The 6,945-nt window shown below is 53.1% G+C and overlaps 1 protein-coding gene across 1 annotated transcript in view; it reads right to left on the bottom strand.

Annotated features, from left to right (window-relative positions):
• arhgef39 (Rho guanine nucleotide exchange factor (GEF) 39) overlaps positions 1-6,945 on the bottom strand; it is a gene marked incomplete at both ends in the record, with an annotated part of 98,534 nt that overhangs the window by 5,397 nt on the left and 86,192 nt on the right.

Below are 6,945 nucleotides of genomic sequence, written 5' to 3' on the forward strand. Positions count from 1 at the left end.
GATTCAGGTGGTTTCTGTAGTCTATCGGCAGGTTTACGCGCCGCAGGAGGGATTCAGGTGTTTTCTGTAGTCTATCGGCAGGTTTACGCGCCGCAGGAGGGATTCAGGTGTTTTCTGTAGTTTATCGGCAGGTTTACGCGCCGCAGGAGGGATTCAGGTGTTTTCTGTAGTCTATCGGCAGGTTTACGCGCCGCAGGAGGGATTCAGGTGTTTTCTGTAGTTTATCGGCAGGTTTACGCGCCGCAGGAGGGATTCAGGTGTTTTCTGTAGTCTATCGGCAGGTTTACGCGCCGCAGGAGGGATTCAGGTGTTTTCTGTAGTTTATCGGCAGGTTTACGCGCCGCAGGAGGGATTCAGGTGTTTTCTGTAGTTATCGGCAGGTTTACGCGCCGCAGGAGGGATTCAGGTGGTTTCTGTAGTTTATCGGCAGGTTTACGCGCCGCAGGAGGGATTCAGGTGTTTTCTGTAGTCTATCGGCAGGTTTACGCGCCGCAGGAGGGATTCAGGTGTTTTCTGTAGTCTATCGGCAGGTTTACGCGCCGCAGGAGGGATTCAGGTGTTTTCTGTAGTCTATCGGCAGGTTTACGCGCCGCAGGAGGGATTCAGGTGGTTTCTGTAGTTTATCGGCAGGTTTACGCGCCGCAGGAGGGATTCAGGTGTTTTCTGTAGTTTATCGGCAGGTTTACGCGCCGCAGGAGGGATTCAGGTGGTTTCTGTAGTTTATCGGCAGGTTTACGCGCCGCAGGAGGGATTCAGGTGTTTTCTGTAGTCTATCGGCAGGTTTACGCGCCGCAGGAGGGATTCAGGTGTTTTCTGTAGTCTATCGGCAGGTTTACGCGCCGCAGGAGGGATTCAGGTGTTTTCTGTAGTCTATCGGCAGGTTTACGCGCCGCAGGAGGGATTCAGGTGTTTTCTGTAGTTTATCGGCAGGTTTACGCGCCGCAGGAGGGATTCAGGTGTTTTCTGTAGTTTATCGGCAGGTTTACGCGCCGCAGGAGGGATTCAGGTGTTTTCTGTAGTTTATCGGCAGGTTTACGCGCCGCAGGAGGGATTCAGGTGTTTTCTGTAGTTCTATCGGCAGGTTTACGCGCCGCAGGAGGGATTCAGGTGTTTTCTGTAGTCTATCGGCAGGTTTACGCGCCGCAGGAGGGATTCAGGTGTTTTCTGTAGTCTATCGGCAGGTTTACGCGCCGCAGGAGGGATTCAGGTGTTTTCTGTAGTCTATCGGCAGGTTTACGCGCCGCAGGAGGGATTCAGGTGTTTTCTGTAGTCTTATCGGCAGGTTTACGCGCCGCAGGAGGGATTCAGGTGTTTTCTGTAGTCTATCGGCAGGTTTACGCGCCGCAGGAGGGATTCAGGTGTTTTCTGTAGTTTATCGGCAGGTTTACGCGCCGCAGGAGGGATTCAGGTGTTTTCTGTAGTTTATCGGCAGGTTTACGCGCCGCAGGAGGGATTCAGGTGTTTTCTGTAGTTTATCGGCAGGTTTACGCGCCGCAGGAGGGATTCAGGTGGTTTTCTGTAGTTTATCGGCAGGTTTACGCGCCGCAGGAGGGATTCAGGTGTTTTCTGTAGTCTATCGGCAGGTTTACGCGCCGCAGGAGGGATTCAGGTGTTTTCTGTAGTTTATCGGCAGGTTTACGCGCCGCAGGAGGGATTCAGGTGGTTTCTGTAGTTTATCGGCAGGTTTACGCGCCGCAGGAGGGATTCAGGTGGTTTCTGTAGTTTATCGGCAGGTTTACGCGCCGCAGGAGGGATTCAGGTGTTTTCTGTAGTCTATCGGCAGGTTTACGCGCCGCAGGAGGGATTCAGGTGGTTTCTGTAGTTTATCGGCAGGTTTACGCGCCGCAGGAGGGATTCAGGTGTTTTCTGTAGTCTATCGGCAGGTTTACGCGCCGCAGGAGGGATTCAGGTGTTTTCTGTAGTCTATCGGCAGGTTTACGCGCCGCAGGAGGGATTCAGGTGTTTTCTGTAGTCTATCGGCAGGTTTACGCGCCGCAGGAGGGATTCAGGTGGTTTCTGTAGTCTATCGGCAGGTTTACGCGCCGCAGGAGGGATTCAGGTGTTTTCTGTAGTTTATCGGCAGGTTTACGCGCCGCAGGAGGGATTCAGGTGGTTTTCTGTAGTTTATCGGCAGGTTTACGCGCCGCAGGAGGGATTCAGGTGTTTTCTGTAGTCTATCGGCAGGTTTACGCGCCGCAGGAGGGATTCAGGTGGTTTCTGTAGTTTATCGGCAGGTTTACGCGCCGCAGGAGGGATTCAGGTGTTTTCTGTAGTCTATCGGCAGGTTTACGCGCCGCAGGAGGGATTCAGGTGGTTTCTGTAGTCTATCGGCAGGTTTACGCGCCGCAGGAGGGATTCAGGTGGTTTCTGTAGTCTATCGGCAGGTTTACGCGCCGCAGGAGGGATTCAGGTGTTTTCTGTAGTCTATCGGCAGGTTTACGCGCCGCAGGAGGGATTCAGGTGTTTTCTGTAGTTTATCGGCAGGTTTACGCGCCGCAGGAGGGATTCAGGTGTTTTCTGTAGTTTATCGGCAGGTTTACGCGCCGCAGGAGGGATTCAGGTGTTTTCTGTAGTCTATCGGCAGGTTTACGCGCCGCAGGAGGGATTCAGGTGTTTTCTGTAGTCTATCGGCAGGTTTACGCGCCGCAGGAGGGATTCAGGTGTTTTCTGTAGTTTATCGGCAGGTTTACGCGCCGCAGGAGGGATTCAGGTGTTTTCTGTAGTTTATCGGCAGGTTTACGCGCCGCAGGAGGGATTCAGGTGTTTTCTGTAGTCTATCGGCAGGTTTACGCGCCGCAGGAGGGATTCAGGTGGTTTCTGTAGTCTATCGGCAGGTTTACGCGCCGCAGGAGGGATTCAGGTGGTTTTCTGTAGTTTATCGGCAGGTTTACGCGCCGCAGGAGGGATTCAGGTGTTTTCTGTAGTTTATCGGCAGGTTTACGCGCCGCAGGAGGGATTCAGGTGTTTTCTGTAGTCTATCGGCAGGTTTACGCGCCGCAGGAGGGATTCAGGTGTTTTCTGTAGTTTATCGGCAGGTTTACGCGCCGCAGGAGGGATTCAGGTGTTTTCTGTAGTCTATCGGCAGGTTTACGCGCCGCAGGAGGGATTCAGGTGTTTTCTGTAGTTTATCGGCAGGTTTACGCGCCGCAGGAGGGATTCAGGTGTTTTCTGTAGTCTTATCGGCAGGTTTACGCGCCGCAGGAGGGATTCAGGTGTTTTCTGTAGTCTATCGGCAGGTTTACGCGCCGCAGGAGGGATTCAGGTGGTTTCTGTAGTCTATCGGCAGGTTTACGCGCCGCAGGAGGGATTCAGGTGTTTTCTGTAGTTTATCGGCAGGTTTACGCGCCGCAGGAGGGATTCAGGTGTTTTCTGTAGTTTATCGGCAGGTTTACGCGCCGCAGGAGGGATTCAGGTGTTTTCTGTAGTCTATCGGCAGGTTTACGCGCCGCAGGAGGGATTCAGGTGGTTTCTGTAGTTTATCGGCAGGTTTACGCGCCGCAGGAGGGATTCAGGTGTTTTCTGTAGTCTATCGGCAGGTTTACGCGCCGCAGGAGGGATTCAGGTGTTTTCTGTAGTTTATCGGCAGGTTTACGCGCCGCAGGAGGGATTCAGGTGTTTTCTGTAGTCTATCGGCAGGTTTACGCGCCGCAGGAGGGATTCAGGTGTTTTCTGTAGTTTATCGGCAGGTTTACGCGCCGCAGGAGGGATTCAGGTGTTTTCTGTAGTCTATCGGCAGGTTTACGCGCCGCAGGAGGGATTCAGGTGTTTTCTGTAGTTTATCGGCAGGTTTACGCGCCGCAGGAGGGATTCAGGTGTTTTCTGTAGTCTATCGGCAGGTTTACGCGCCGCAGGAGGGATTCAGGTGTTTTCTGTAGTTTATCGGCAGGTTTACGCGCCGCAGGAGGGATTCAGGTGTTTTCTGTAGTTTATCGGCAGGTTTACGCGCCGCAGGAGGGATTCAGGTGTTTTCTGTAGTTTATCGGCAGGTTTACGCGCCGCAGGAGGGATTCAGGTGTTTTCTGTAGTCTATCGGCAGGTTTACGCGCCGCAGGAGGGATTCAGGTGTTTTCTGTAGTCTATCGGCAGGTTTACGCGCCGCAGGAGGGATTCAGGTGTTTTCTGTAGTTTATCGGCAGGTTTACGCGCCGCAGGAGGGATTCAGGTGTTTTCTGTAGTTTATCGGCAGGTTTACGCGCCGCAGGAGGGATTCAGGTGGTTTCTGTAGTTTATCGGCAGGTTTACGCGCCGCAGGAGGGATTCAGGTGTTTTCTGTAGTCTATCGGCAGGTTTACGCGCCGCAGGAGGGATTCAGGTGTTTTCTGTAGTTTATCGGCAGGTTTACGCGCCGCAGGAGGGATTCAGGTGTTTTCTGTAGTTTATCGGCAGGTTTACGCGCCGCAGGAGGGATTCAGGTGTTTTCTGTAGTTTATCGGCAGGTTTACGCGCCGCAGGAGGGATTCAGGTGTTTTCTGTAGTCTATCGGCAGGTTTACGCGCCGCAGGAGGGATTCAGGTGTTTTCTGTAGTCTATCGGCAGGTTTACGCGCCGCAGGAGGGATTCAGGTGTTTTCTGTAGTCTTATCGGCAGGTTTACGCGCCGCAGGAGGGATTCAGGTGGTTTCTGTAGTCTATCGGCAGGTTTACGCGCCGCAGGAGGGATTCAGGTGTTTTCTGTAGTTTATCGGCAGGTTTACGCGCCGCAGGAGGGATTCAGGTGTTTTCTGTAGTTTATCGGCAGGTTTACGCGCCGCAGGAGGGATTCAGGTGTTTTCTGTAGTTTATCGGCAGGTTTACGCGCCGCAGGAGGGATTCAGGTGTTTTCTGTAGTTATCGGCAGGTTTACGCGCCGCAGGAGGGATTCAGGTGGTTTCTGTAGTCTATCGGCAGGTTTACGCGCCGCAGGAGGGATTCAGGTGTTTTCTGTAGTCTATCGGCAGGTTTACGCGCCGCAGGAGGGATTCAGGTGTTTTCTGTAGTCTATCGGCAGGTTTACGCGCCGCAGGAGGGATTCAGGTGTTTTCTGTAGTTTATCGGCAGGTTTACGCGCCGCAGGAGGGATTCAGGTGTTTTCTGTAGTTTATCGGCAGGTTTACGCGCCGCAGGAGGGATTCAGGTGTTTTCTGTAGTTTATCGGCAGGTTTACGCGCCGCAGGAGGGATTCAGGTGGTTTCTGTAGTCTTATCGGCAGGTTTACGCGCCGCAGGAGGGATTCAGGTGTTTTCTGTAGTTTATCGGCAGGTTTACGCGCCGCAGGAGGGATTCAGGTGGTTTTCTGTAGTTTATCGGCAGGTTTACGCGCCGCAGGAGGGATTCAGGTGTTTTCTGTAGTTTATCGGCAGGTTTACGCGCCGCAGGAGGGATTCAGGTGTTTTCTGTAGTCTATCGGCAGGTTTACGCGCCGCAGGAGGGATTCAGGTGTTTTCTGTAGTTTATCGGCAGGTTTACGCGCCGCAGGAGGGATTCAGGTGTTTTCTGTAGTTTATCGGCAGGTTTACGCGCCGCAGGAGGGATTCAGGTGTTTTCTGTAGTTTATCGGCAGGTTTACGCGCCGCAGGAGGGATTCAGGTGTTTTCTGTAGTTTATCGGCAGGTTTACGCGCCGCAGGAGGGATTCAGGTGTTTTCTGTAGTTTATCGGCAGGTTTACGCGCCGCAGGAGGGATTCAGGTGTTTTCTGTAGTTTATCGGCAGGTTTACGCGCCGCAGGAGGGATTCAGGTGTTTTCTGTAGTTTATCGGCAGGTTTACGCGCCGCAGGAGGGATTCAGGTGTTTCTGTAGTTTATCGGCAGGTTTACGCGCCGCAGGAGGGATTCAGGTGTTTTCTGTAGTTTATCGGCAGGTTTACGCGCCGCAGGAGGGATTCAGGTGTTTTCTGTAGTTTATCGGCAGGTTTACGCGCCGCAGGAGGGATTCAGGTGTTTTCTGTAGTTTATCGGCAGGTTTACGCGCCGCAGGAGGGATTCAGGTGTTTTCTGTAGTTTATCGGCAGGTTTACGCGCCGCAGGAGGGATTCAGGTGTTTTCTGTAGTTTATCGGCAGGTTTACGCGCCGCAGGAGGGATTCAGGTGTTTTCTGTAGTTTATCGGCAGGTTTACGCGCCGCAGGAGGGATTCAGGTGTTTTCTGTAGTTTATCGGCAGGTTTACGCGCCGCAGGAGGGATTCAGGTGTTTCTGTAGTTTATCGGCAGGTTTACGCGCCGCAGGAGGGATTCAGGTGTTTTCTGTAGTTTATCGGCAGGTTTACGCGCCGCAGGAGGGATTCAGGTGTTTTCTGTAGTTTATCGGCAGGTTTACGCGCCGCAGGAGGGATTCAGGTGTTTTCTGTAGTTTATCGGCAGGTTTACGCGCCGCAGGAGGGATTCAGGTGTTTTCTGTAGTTTATCGGCAGGTTTACGCGCCGCAGGAGGGATTCAGGTGTTTTCTGTAGTCTATCGGCAGGTTTACGCGCCGCAGGAGGGATTCAGGTGGTTTCTGTAGTTTATCGGCAGGTTTACGCGCCGCAGGAGGGATTCAGGTGTTTTCTGTAGTCTATCGGCAGGTTTACGCGCCGCAGGAGGGATTCAGGTGTTTTCTGTAGTTTATCGGCAGGTTTACGCGCCGCAGGAGGGATTCAGGTGGTTTTCTGTAGTTTCTATCGGCAGGTTTACGCGCCGCAGGAGGGATTCAGGTGTTTTCTGTAGTCTATCGGCAGGTTTACGCGCCGCAGGAGGGATTCAGGTGGTTTCTGTAGTTTATCGGCAGGTTTACGCGCCGCAGGAGGGATTCAGGTGTTTTCTGTAGTTTATCGGCAGGTTTACGCGCCGCAGGAGGGATTCAGGTGTTTTCTGTAGTTTATCGGCAGGTTTACGCGCCGCAGGAGGGATTCAGGTGTTTTCTGTAGTTTATCGGCAGGTTTACGCGCCGCAGGAGGGATTCAGGTGGTTTCTGTAGTTTATCGGCAGGTTTAC

The sequence above is a fragment of the Telmatherina bonti genome (genome assembly GCF_933228915.1).
Source record: "Telmatherina bonti genome assembly, chromosome: 23".
Taxonomy (NCBI): domain Eukaryota; kingdom Metazoa; phylum Chordata; class Actinopteri; order Atheriniformes; family Telmatherinidae; genus Telmatherina; species Telmatherina bonti.